Source organism: Choristoneura fumiferana, chromosome 10, assembly GCF_025370935.1.
Source record: "Choristoneura fumiferana chromosome 10, NRCan_CFum_1, whole genome shotgun sequence".
Taxonomy (NCBI): Eukaryota; Metazoa; Arthropoda; class Insecta; order Lepidoptera; family Tortricidae; genus Choristoneura; species Choristoneura fumiferana.
Window position 1 is genome coordinate 15,375,275 of NC_133481.1, and position 13,751 is coordinate 15,389,025.

The window sequence follows — 13,751 nt, forward strand, 5'->3', positions numbered from 1 at the left end:
TTTATTTAAGACTCGGTAAGAGTCAGAGTTTAAGATTTTACTGTATTTACCTAAGAGTCATTGCTGTTGATACATATTACTTCGCTATAATGTTAATGAAGAATGATATGTTAGTGATTTATTTATATTTTACATTGCGTTCGGAGTAGGCATCTGTTTTTGAGGAAAAAAAAAATACTTCATATTTAAGCTGTTATTTCTTTGTTAGGGTGGTTATAGTATAATTAATAGTTGATATAAAGTAAAGTTTTAAGTAGTTGACTTAAATATAAACAATAATTCTATTTTCATTTTATTTAAGTAAATGAAACTGTTTTCATGTTATATTTACGCTGAATTCGTGTTCGGAAATTGTTGACTTCGGTGTTGAATTCAATTGAGGAAAAAACTATCAAAACTGATCTTTGTGTGTTCGTTTGTTTCAGGATTGCAAAGAACGGCGAGATAAGGGACCTTAGTTAAAGAATGTGCAATAAATACAAATACTAAGTTCGATTTTCAAATTCTGTAGGCCTAAAAATTATTTATTTTTGCGAAACGATGCAATAATATTTTTTATATACAACCTAATCCTAACTGAAATTATAAATAAGAAAATAACCCTCTTCACGCTTAAATCACGAAATATCGATTGGCGCTGTGCTTTCGTGTAAGGGGAAATATTGTTAGATGGTGTTAGTAACGTGAGGTTCGTTTGACTTCACTGTCTTGTTTGCGATTGGCTCATATAGTTATATCTTCATTTTTATCGGAATCTTTATTGGTCAAGTTCCCATCTAATTATAAATCGTTACATTATGCTTCTTCATGTTTTTCTATTTCGGCAGTCTCTTGCTTCTGTGACAGGCTGGCCAGTGAGAAGACTTAACTACGTCTGATTGTCGGGTCTTTTAGCGACTACGTGCTTTTTTTCCGCCGGCTTTGTAGACGATCAGGGTTCATGTGGACTGGGGTGGGTAGGGGATTTAGTTGTCCAATCACAAATGTGACACAATGGTCAAAGTTGTCAAACGGATCTCACCATACTAGCGCAAAGTCGCCTGTCACGGAAACCCTCATTAACATCTTTTACGGAAACTCCTATTGTGTAGTTTCTGGGGAGTAGTTGTAGCCAAATCCTGTTGAACCAAAGTTACAAGAGCAACATTACAACGTTATTGACACACCTTAGTCCTCACATAAATTCACAGCAAACTGACGAGGTTGTTACCTCCGATGATTAAGGTAACCCACAGTGTCTCCTCTGTTCTCGCTTCGCATACTCTTACCCTTCCGACCCTGTTTCCTTATTAAGAGCCCTGTTAATACCAGTTTACGTTATTGTTCGAGCCTTAAGGCAAAGATTAGCATATAAACGCCGCCATTCCTAGATTCATACAGTGAAGTTGTCTTTTGTCTTTTGGGTGTGCTGGTTAATATTTGCTTTGTGTCTGAGCTGGGCCATATATTAAGCGTAATAGAGTAGTGATGTGAGCTTACATTTTGCTTGTTACAAACTTTTATTTAGCTTGATACGTTTCTTAGTTTGGTAATGTCAAACTTGCAAATCGAGTTTATCCTATGACCTGATTGACTTGGAATTTAATACGAATAGGTATGTAGTGTAGTTTGAAAGGCAAGGCAAGTAGCACAGTCAACAATCTTCTTCAAAGTTTCTGGTGCAAACGTTTTAAGAATCGTATTGCGCGTTTTTGGTTATTCAGACTAAGCTTAGCTAATTGCTCATCTAAATTTTCCTTTGTCTATACATAAACAATCCTTATCATTTTGTATTATAAAGAATTACTTCTTACAGGTGATATTCATAAACACTCCCACTGACCCGTTTTCATGGCAATCGGCCGCTCATCTCCTATCATAACACCACTTAATTAAACAGATTCTAATTAACCTCCGCCATATTCATTAAGCATCTTGCGAATAAATACTTCGTTAATAGTGCATTGTCCCTAACGGCTCGACGCCATTTTATAATGAAAAACTTAAGCTCTAAAATTAACCCTTTGTTCTGGTAATCACCCCTATTAACATAACAGACAGTGGCCGTACGAAGCTTAACTTTATTGTGAAATTTGCAGGCCACTGTTTTGTGTTGAGCTAACGAGTGCTCTTTAATTTCTTTATTCAATGGCTTGAATAGCTTGAAGCGGATCTGATTAAAGCAATCAGGTTTTTTCTATTGAAATAAATTTGAATAAGACTCAAATTGATCAAAGGGGTAACATACTAGCTTGGTAATTACTTTTCAGTATTCGAACATGGCACAATTGTTCTATGTATTTTTGCCCAAATACAATTTTATGGGCTTTTTAGTTTTAGCAGTTAAATTAAAGTTTCGTTATTTACCTACTTAAATTCCCATGTCAAGTTTTAGACAATACGTCGTATGAAGAACCCGGTTGTATGAAGAAGGTCGGAACTTTGAAATTTGAGAAATGTCAACCTTATTCACAGGAATATTTATGAGGAACATGGTCCCTTTATGTAAGATACGTGGGCGAATATTCAGCGTTTTCGCAACTTTTTTTGTCATAGTGTCTTCGCAGGTATTATTAAAAGAGGTAGATAATGCCCAGGGTTGTTTTTTAATGAAAATTTAAAACAATATCGATGCTGAATTTAGTGTGACTAAAATTCTTGTGACTTGTCTTTCCGTTGTGCATAATAAACGTGGGACGGTGGAAACGTCATTAGCATGTTTGGCCGCGCGGTCAAAACGCATGAATTTTCGCCCATGTGTAGTTTATCAACCGACTTCAAAAAAGGAGGAGGTTCTCAATTCGTCTGTATGTTTTTTTTTGTATTTGTTACGCGATAACCCCGTCAATTGTGGGCCGAATTACAGTTATTTTTTTGTTCTAAAGGACATACTTCCGAGATGGTCCCATTGACACCAAGTCAGGATGTATATGATGATAGGGTCTTAGAGAAATCGAGGGCAACCCTCGAATTTTTAAAGCTCACTTATAGCGATTTTGGCATTTTTGACACCAAGTCAAGTATTTACATTCAGAAAGTATCATTTTGTGAACTGGACCTGATAAAAAAGACTGTAGGTACCGGTACTCTGTTATAAAATAATATAACTATTTTATGCCGTGTTTGAGCTTAATGGAATCGTTGTGAGATACATTTTGGCTACAAATCACTAAAAACCATGATGGTAGGAGTGATTAAAGCTCAATATATAGTATGTAGGTGAGGTTGACGACTACATAGTTCCACTCCTGCTGGCTCGTGCTGAGGCACTGACTTCAAAGTAGTAGAAAATTATTTTCAAGGTTTTTGAAGTCGGTCCAATTTTTTGTTAAAAAGTTTTTTTATCAGTTTTAATTCTTCTTTCTAATATTAATTTAATTATACTATTTAACGAGTTATTAAGTTTTAAAGCCCATAAACGATGGTAGTTTTTGTTAACTTATCTATCAAATATATTCAACGGTGCCCACGAGTAAGACGTCATCAAAACGAAGGAATTTCTTCCATAGGATCGGAATGCGTGGGTTCATAGATGCGAGTACACTGCGATGCAATCTTTATAGACTCCATATATTATTATTATAGATTAAACTTATAAAAGAGTAACTTGTTCTGACTTGAAAAACAGATATACTGCATGAGAAAATTTCAAAATCCTCACGGAATAGACAGCAAGCCAATTTTCATTCTACCATAATGATAATTTACTCATAGAATACTACGTGCTTTATCATAAAACTTAGTTTTTTTATCACAAAACGTAGGTAATAGAGATGGAGACAAGTACAACAAATCAAAAACGAGTTATAAGTATTCGAATAGATATACTAGGGAGTTTCCTTTTGTGGAGTCGAGTTCATAAACTAGTGAGCAAAATTTTAATGAAAAATATCTCAACACGACTCTATTCTTAACGGCGTAGAAGCGTGTTCAGATATTTTTGATCAAATTTCTGCTCACAAGTTTATGAACTCGACTGTACGTAGCAGTGTGCGCGAATTAGTTTACGCCTCACCTGCTTCAGCTCCTATTGACGACGTAATCTCTTGTAGACATCCACTAAATTGGAAAGCGTAAATACACTTCTGTGATACTTTTATCTTTATCCTCTATCTCGTCTGCTGTCGATTTCTTAGAGCAAAAGTACAATTTGTAAAGAATTTTAGAAGGACTGTCTCCGTTTGGAGTATCTTTACAAGATCAGATCAAGAATGAGAGGAATAGATGAAGAAGTTTCTATTATCATCATCATCAGCTGGAAGGCGTCCACTGCTAAACAAAGGCCTCCCCCTTAGATCGCCACTATGAACGACAACTCTGTTATTTCGTGTGCAATACAATTCTCTGCACTTGCATCCACCGGTTGCCCACAACTTTCACGATGTCGTCAGTCGATCTAGTCGAAGGCCTGCCAGTTCGTGGTCGCTACTCGAGGACTTTTCTCTTCTAACAGTTATTTGTTCTGCGAGCGATGTGGCCCGCCCATTGCCTATTTTAACTTGCAAAATCTTCGAGCTATGTCGGTGACGATGATGTAAAGCAGTAAGAGGGCATAATTCTTCTTCTTCGTTATCTTTTACAACAATTTTGTCGAATTCGGTGGCTTTGACAAAATTAGGGCTTTAATAGTTTTAAAATTGCTATAAAATGGATGTTGTTCATGATAGGTAGTTCCACAAGTAAAGGAAAAGAAGATCGATGAAGAAATCTACTGGGAATTAAAAAAGCGAGTAAAAATTAATGAGTTCGGTGTTGGAGCTTCGGGGCGTATCACAAAATATGGAACTTTTATGGGATCACTCGTAATACGAGTGAATGTCTGTCACAGCTAATTTGCTTCGAAACTGACGATGATCGAAAAACGAATCAGATAATGTGAATAAATTAATTTTAAGTTTTAAACGAGGGAGCAATTTTTGAAAAAAATACAGTCGCACCGAGCCGACTGTTTCTTGAAACTTACTCTGTATTTCGGTAATAGTAATCTTAATTAGCACAATCCCAATCCGCACTGGGCCCGCGTGGGAACTATAGCCCAAGCCCTCTTGTTCTGAGAGGAGGCCTGTGCCCAGCAGTGGGACGTATATAGGCTGGGATGATGATGATGAATCTTAATTAGAAAGTACTGCCTTTTTCATTTAAGCGAAAGTTCCTTTACATTACCCCTTCTGTGTTGAATTGCACGAACATGAAATAATCGCGCGACCACCCTCCGATACTGTTGGACGCAAATTAATTTTCCTTTGAACAAAATTTGGGTCAAATATTACGCTTCTCGTAAATTGTACGTTATTTCGCGAAAATAGGTACCTATCGTGTACGTTCATTAATCGTAGGTACTCAGAATCGAGTGCTCAAAGGACTAATTAGTGGAAGCTACTCCTACTAATAATATAAATAAGAAGGTTTTTGTGGGCGTTTATTACTATTTCACGCTAAAGCGAATTGACTTATCTGGTTTGCTTTTTGATCATACCTAGATAGGCCTTTGGATTAACGTACAAACATAATTTTTATTCCAATATTCCCATGGAATTTACGCAAAATCCGAATTGGTAAGTAAGCCTAGAGACATAATATTTTGCACAGTTTTTTTTAATCATACAACTTTTGGGAATTCCGCTAAGAATTAATTAAAATTCCAGAACTTCAATTCAATTGGAAGACCTAATTAGATTTACGCGTGCAAAGCCACAGGTTAAGGCTAATGATATAAAAGCTGCACGCTTTGCAACATTACGCCTGATAATGTAAACCTTTGCACAATTTCAAAATCCATACCTCAAAAGAAAATAAAAGGAGATCTTGCTAATTGCACATTGCACACAAAAACAAATGACAAGTGTACGTACTTTAAAAAATAAAGTATTTCAACTTAGACTATCTTTGTGAATTTTAATGGCGTATGTCTCCGAATCAATTTGATCGGTAATGGTAGTGATGGTAAATCGTCATGTACTTAGTACAAAAATGATGTTGATGTAAGTATCGCCCGATGTAACTTTTTCGTAAATTTGTCTGGTATTGTAGATTTAGTTGTGCAAATCAAACAAAAAAGTGGCCATTCCTTGCATACGGTTGTAACTTAAAATCCTCACTTTCTGTAGTAGTTTTCTGTTTAAGTTGGCAAGTGAACATTGTTCCTTCGCTCCAGCAAACACAACAGAAAGTCACTGGTCAGATTTCCTATTTTATTTCACTCCATCGTGCGGCTTCCACCTCTTTTGTCAGTGGAATTATTTTTCTGTCGTATTACGCTCTCTTGAAATAGCCTGTATTATTTCAACCGCTTTTCTTCACAACATTCACCAGTTTATCACGACTTCTTGACTGAGCATTTAAATTTTAAATTATATTTAACTTTCTATAGCATGGTGCTAGTCATTTGTATGCATGTATGTTTATTGTACAAAAACATAAGTAAAAGTGCTGCTTTTTTAAATGATGACATTTTTATTAGACTATATTTTAATTAGACTAGTAACTGTAGTCTTAATTGTTAAATACCTACTTATACTAACTTATAATCATCGTGAGGCACCGTTTAATCATTCTGGTCAGAATGACGACAGGGTTTCTGATAATGCAGACTGATGAAACTTAAAAGTTTTCAATAATATTCGTCAATCCGATGTGAATGTCAGAAAACCAGTATGGTGGACTCATGGGCTGTAATGGTGATTTTCCACCGGCGAGGTGAGACGAGAATTGAAGTTTGTATGCATTCTCGTCTCGCCTCGCCGGTGGAAAATCAACTTAATCAAAGTCTAACGGCAACGTGTCGGACTTCGGCGCTGAGTTGTTTCACGTCACGACGCCGGACCGTAGTGGACCGTATGGCCAGGGGCTGTATTGTCTTACAGCCGGATGCTCTCGATCGCATTCACTATCTCTTTCTACCCTCATCCTACACCGTGTGACAGAAAGAAAGTGGTGAAAACGATTGTGATTCCGAGTGCGTTAGACAATAATGCCTCAGATCCTACTTATAATCGTCACGCGAAATCCATTTCCTTTCAATGAAAGCAAAAATAGTATGAAATCTCATCAATTCAAGAAATGTTGGCAAACGCTTACACAAGACGAAGTTAATAAACTCCGTGGAATTAGATTAGGCGCTTGGAATCGTTCAGTCAGAGCGTTAATTACGGCCCGACAAGATCTACAAATTGGTATAGGTACCTTTTCACGAAAATTATTCGCGTATTACGTACCGCGCCTGAGCCTTGAGTTTAGAGTTATTGTTACAGAATTTTGCAGCGTGTTTTAAAGCTATATCTAAAGTGGAAGAACGGTGGGCTGAAATGATTTTGATTGGACAAAGAATACAGACTGTCTTAGAATTGTTACGTAATACTTCACTAGGTTATTGAGTTAGTTAGTTGAATGTCCCTGTAGTTTTCTATCGGAATTTTTGAATCGGTTTAGTACCTAACGTCTTTGTTGCAGTATACTTGTGAATATCGATCATATACGGAGAATTTGTTAACAACAATCAAAAATTACAATTAAACATTCAAACGGGTGTTCAGTCAAAAGAACCCAACCACCTGCTCAAATGTTCTGTTCACTACACTGCTCAAAAATGTGGTCATAGATAACCTAAATCCAGTACTCAAAACTGCCTTTAATTGTAAATTTAACAGCTGACTCATTTGCGGCTCGCAAAACACGACAACAATGTAACACATTATGGTAACATGTCGTATCTATATATGTATTTCATAGTACGATACGACTTTTTAGAATATATTTCAGAATCAATTTCCCGGCGTGTTGAAGCAACAATTGGACCAGCCAGGCTGCTCAGTGCCCGAGCATACATCATCGTCATGTTCATCTTGCTGCCGCAGCCAGGCTGCAGTTTTTATTTTTTAAATATGTGGTTTTGGGTACTGGCCACTAAGAACAGACTCGTTTAAAAAAAAGTTATGTCAAAATAGAAAAACTAAAATCGGCGGGAGCAACAAATTCCTTGGATTGTTATTGTTTGTTTTGTGATAAATGTTTTTATTACCTGGCAGTGGTCCTGAAAAGCACAATGTTTATGCCAAAACTGCAATAGAAACATGAGCACGTATTATCGAAGGCCTCCCCTTCGGGTCGGCTTTCAAACTAACTCGTTCATCTATTGCTTACTTTCCAGCCTCTACAACAATGTACTAAAAACTATACACAGAGGCGATGAATACGATCGTGAACGTCATCGGGTTAGACAATACGATCACTAACCACTTGGCCTTCCGGTCGTCAAAAACTTAACTAAAGATAAGTAGAAAATACTGTGACCGCGAAAACAACCTGCCTTTATTTCAAAATGTTTGCCAGATTCGAACAGCTATAAAAACCCTCGACAACTTGAGTTTAAAAATTAATTAATATCCGTTAATAAAACCGTCAAATCGCAGTGCAGATGATGGCTATATTTGTGTGATACGTCGCCTACCATTAATCACTTCTGTGGATACCCCTGGAGTTGATTTATTGCATAATTAACTACCTAATGCAGCATAACTGTGACCCAGTTTGATGTGTCTTTGATTTTGAATGTTAAAGCTGTCTACACATCGAGAAATATTTTTGGGTAGTTCCACGAGCTTAAAACTACACTATTATTTTGGATATTATTTCAACATTCTTAAAATTATTCTTAACGTCTATGAACTGAACATGTGTTTGAAATAAATGGATTATTATTATTATTTTCTTTTTTTTCTTATGTTAGGTTCATACAATAATGATAAAAAGTAAAAATACAAGAAGTACAAACAAAATAACAAATCCTACTTCCTACTAATAAATGCGATATTATATAATGTGAAAGTTTGTGAGTGAGTGAGTATGTTTGTTACTTCTTCACGCTGAAACGAAATTTTTAGATGAAATTTTGCAAAAAGTTAGTTTATAACCTAGATTAAAACATAAGATACTTTTTATCGCGATATTCCCACGGAATAGGGGTAAAATCTCGAAATAACAACCACTGGGCTTAGAGCCATGAAATTTGGTATGTAGGTAGCCGGACGTCTGGAATAACACATAGGCTATTTTTACCTCGATATTCCCACGGGATAGGGATAAAATCTTGGAATAATAACCGCTTAGCTTAGAGTCATGAAATTTTGTATGTAGGTAGCTGGACGTCTGGACTAACACATAAGCGACTTTTTGACCCGATATTCCCACGGGATATCTACGGATAAAATCTCGAAATAACAACCACTGGGCTTAGAGCCATGAAATTTGGTATGTAGGTAGCTGGATGTCTAGAAAAACACATAGATGACTTTTTGACCCGATATTCCCACGGGATACTTAGGGATAAAATGTCGGAATAACAACCGCTGGGCTTAGAGGCATGACATTTGGTATGTAGGTAGTGGTAAAAAGTAGCGTATGTATTTTTCCAGACGTCCGGAACATACGCTACTTTTTATTCCGATATTCCCACGGGATAGTTTTCTAACTAAGGGACCCCATACATCCCTGTATTATTATTATTATTTCCTAAATTTTTCTTTAATTGTATACTGTAGTTTTTAAGAATTTTATTTGTAATTATTATATTTTGAAAAAATGACTTTCTGCCAACTTTCTTGCGGCGCATTCTTCTTGGCAATGATGGTCTTTCCGAAAGCGCTGGTAGTTTAAAAAAGGACGTGTAAAAGTGCCCATTGCGGCCTATTTACTAAATAAATGATTTGAATTTGGATAAGGAAAATTCTTGAAATTTCAGCACTGGGCTTAGAGTCTTAAATTTTGTCCTGTTATTCACAACGCAACCTTAATAAAGACCACGATATAAATTTTGGAAATTTCCAGGGGAATTTTGTAAAATCCAGAAAATTTCAATTGCAACTACCAGACCGAATAGTTTACGCGTGCGAAGCCGCGGGTAAAAGCTAGTATTATATAAAACCTAACCTAGTTTGCCGCCGGTAGCGGGACAGGGCACAAGCCACCGGTAAGAGCTGCAGAGTGAGGAACCTCCGGACGATGCGTGTCGTGTCGAACCAGAAGTACCGCCTTATTATTATTATTATTAAAATAAAAAAGTATACAATAAGAGTAGCTAAGAAGCGAACAAAAACCGAACATGGTTAATTTGTCGCTGCGTCACTTAATACTAAACTGCATCAATGTAATTAATTATGGCAAAAGGAAAGCTAAATATCATTACAATCTGATTTTTCTACTGACAAAAGCTTTCAGATTTTTTTTACTTTTTATTCCACCAATATTCTTAAAACCATCGAAATCAGGGTCTTTAGTTTCAAAAACCCTGGGCACGTCCCCTTGCATCTTTTGGCCACGCCCCGCTTGTTCTAAGCAAAAAAAACATTGAAACGTCTTATCGATAACGCAAATGACTCGGGTATCACTGTATAATTTAGCTATTAACATAACTAAGCTCTACCTAAGTAACCTAACCATAGCCGATGTTCACATCGTATACATTCGAATACAGCAAACGGTAAAGACTTTTAAATATAAGAAGGAAAACAAATCTAATCTGACTGTTAGCAATAAATTTTCAAAAAGACTAATGTTTACTTCGATGCCATTTCGAATTTAGACTTTAGGAATTCGCATATAAAAGTCGAAATAACAAATCTTTTCTCAGAAATACCCGATCAGCGAATAACAAGTGAATGTAACGAGGGTGTCCAATATTTTCAAGCTCCAAGCTCTATAAAATGCGTTGACGTATCGATCATGAACCAATATCTCTGTCCTTACTTTCTCGAATCGGTTGGAAGAGAAAGAACGATGGAGTAAATATGTATGAAAAGGTTGCGTCTCATTATAATGCGGACCTTCCAAATCACTAGTACAGAGTCAATTTTCCGCCTCACTTGTTTTATTTAATAAGAAGTTGAATTAAAATACATTCTGTAGGAACGGAAAAGCGAAGCTATTTTGAGCTTACTGATTTTACATTGCATAATATCGTATTTTGGTTACTTTGCTACCATAAATTGGTAACAAATTTTCATATCTCACAATATCCTATTTTACTTTCGTTCTTTGAAACCATCTCATAGAACTTATAAATTATATTAGGAGGAAGCTATCAAACCGAAGTGGCCTTGTACATTTAAATTTTTGGGCTATGTCAATAAATTTAATATTATTTTCAAATTAAAAAAGGGTAATTTGAAATTTTATAACACATTTTTACTTCATGATTTCGAGGCATTTGTGATCTGATAAAACATAAAAATGGGCGAAATAACTCTAAAATCGCGTATTGGTATTACTTGTCGTAATTATAATGACACTCAAATAGTTCATTAAGTTATTATATGCCGTTATATGGCACCGTAGCTAAAGATAATGAAACAGTCGTAAAAACCCGCGCGCTTTATTATATGGCGCCTTGTAACTAACCCGACCACGGCTTATTAGTTTATTATCATGTCTTTATTACTGAAATTTGGTATCATCCCTGTCCTAACCAGCATTGTTTATAATCAAAATATCATAGTTAAAAGTTAAATACTTACTCAGTACTCTATTTTCATTTAATAATTTCATTCAAAAATTCAAACATTTTACTAAGGAGGAGAAGGCACACACACCCACCGCAGTCGAAAAAGCGATTAGCACTAGACTAGACTATTTTCTTGCTTAACAAAATAGAATAGAAATCCCATGTCGGTAAAAGAGATACATTATGTATATTAATAGTTACTTGCTGGCTGCTCACACTGCTGACGAGAACTCTCTCTTCACTAGTTTGTCGCAGCGACACGAGCTATCAAAGACAAAATTAACTCAGCCATGTGCGCTTGACAATCAGAATGGACGCCGAGAGACCAAAATAGAAAATACAGTCATTTTACTCCACGCTAATAATCGCCCAGCAACAAAACTGTCACAACTTCACACTAGCTTCTCGCCGCTGGCTAACTCATTAGTTTCTAGCTTTACTCGCTACTCGTTCATTGTCGGCAGTTAGACAAATGCTTTACAGTACGATTTGGACGCGTATCTAAAGGACTAGCCTGCCATTGCGTCAGTGATGATGAGGTCAAGAGGGGATGCCATTGCTCGCTCAGCCAATGGACACTACAATAGGTTAAATAATCAAAAACACCTTTCTAGTGTCAAGACTAAACACATAAGGAGTAAATCTAGAATTGAACATGAAAATATCGTGAGTTATCCGTTACAATATCATTTAAATCTAGAATTAGGCCCAAACTTGCAGTTGCAAAATGTTTTTGATCATTCTTTTTTATCGTCCGTAAATAACAGTAAAAGTAAATAACTCGAACCTAGACAAAGACGGTAAATATTTAGCAAGCTAAAGTGTAAAAAAGCATACAGTTTCTAAGTCCGTAGCTTAACTTGAACGTTTGATTTGCATAACTGTTCGTTCTGTATACTTATATACTTTTTAACTATGATATTTACATTTATATCGACTGATATGACTGCACGTTAGTGCTTGGCGTCTGCCTTTTATTCTTGTACCATTTAAACAGAGATAGCCTCAATAGTTTTATTCATAAAAATATTTCGTTTTCATTTATCAAAAAAAACCTAGAAATATAAAAGCTTTGGTGTATTTTAAGCCCAGGCGAAATACAGAAGGTTTTTAGAAGCGTAACATTTCTGTTTGTATCTTTTATGTGTTAGTTATAAAAATTTTGGCGCGGTTTATTTATAAAATATGAGTGTGTGATAAATAAAGTCCATAGTTGGCCAGTAAAACTATTCAATAACAAGTATTTCACGGGTTGAGATTCGGCTACTTTAGTACAGTTGCTAAGCAATTAATACTCCTCGCAGAAAAATAGTCATGTTATTGTTTTTTTTCTATTGGATAAATATTTTGGAATTTTTTTGTAAAGCATTTAAACACCAAATTTAATTACAATTTAAAACCACCTCTAAAACTTGTAAAAGTAATTTAAACTGCGTTTTCCCGTTGAAAATAAAACACCATGTAAAAGTTACAGAACTGCAGCACTCGCAAAATGCACTTAAATTTCAGGACTAAAGTTCCAGGTAGAACTTTGGCGTCGTATATTGTTTTCCACTTAGCTTTCACATTATAATATTAATCAAAAAGTTTTCCTTTAATAAACCTTTTATGTAAACGGTTGGCGAGTTGCCAGTGAAGCGATACTATTTTCAAAAGAAGAAAATTAAAACTCGTCGCCGTAAAGTTGGGCGAGCTCTTGGGACTAAAGTGTCCGGTATTTACTGGTAGCCAAGAAGATATTGAAAGTAAAGAATCAAGAGATTTTGCCACGTTAAAGCTCTACCTACGCAAAGGCAGTGACTAGTACGGGTAACATATCTACTTACCTTACTATCCTTTGCTTAACTTCGTCCACGCAGAAATTAATAAAAAATGACCTGTTGTCTAACAATTAAAACAAAAAAAATGCACCAAAATCCCATGCCATTTTACCCCAAGGCCTTCATTTGAAAAAAAAAACATTAAATGATATTATACTGGATAACTCACGTCTTAAATCGAGCTTAACTCGACATGTTTCAATACCATGTTGTTACCTTGGTGTGGGGTGTGCGTGTTGCGGCAGCCGCCGAGTCGCGTGCTTCTGAGAGGAAGGGCTACGAAATAGCCCGGAACATGTCGAGCTAAACTCGGTTTAAGACGTGAGTTATCCGTAATAATATCACCATGTTGTTACAATTTAAAACATGTGGTCTGTAAAGTTTCAATGATTTCGTTTTTCCATACTTACCTACAACACTTCTTCCATTATTTTCAAAAAATGCCCTTATTGCTTGAC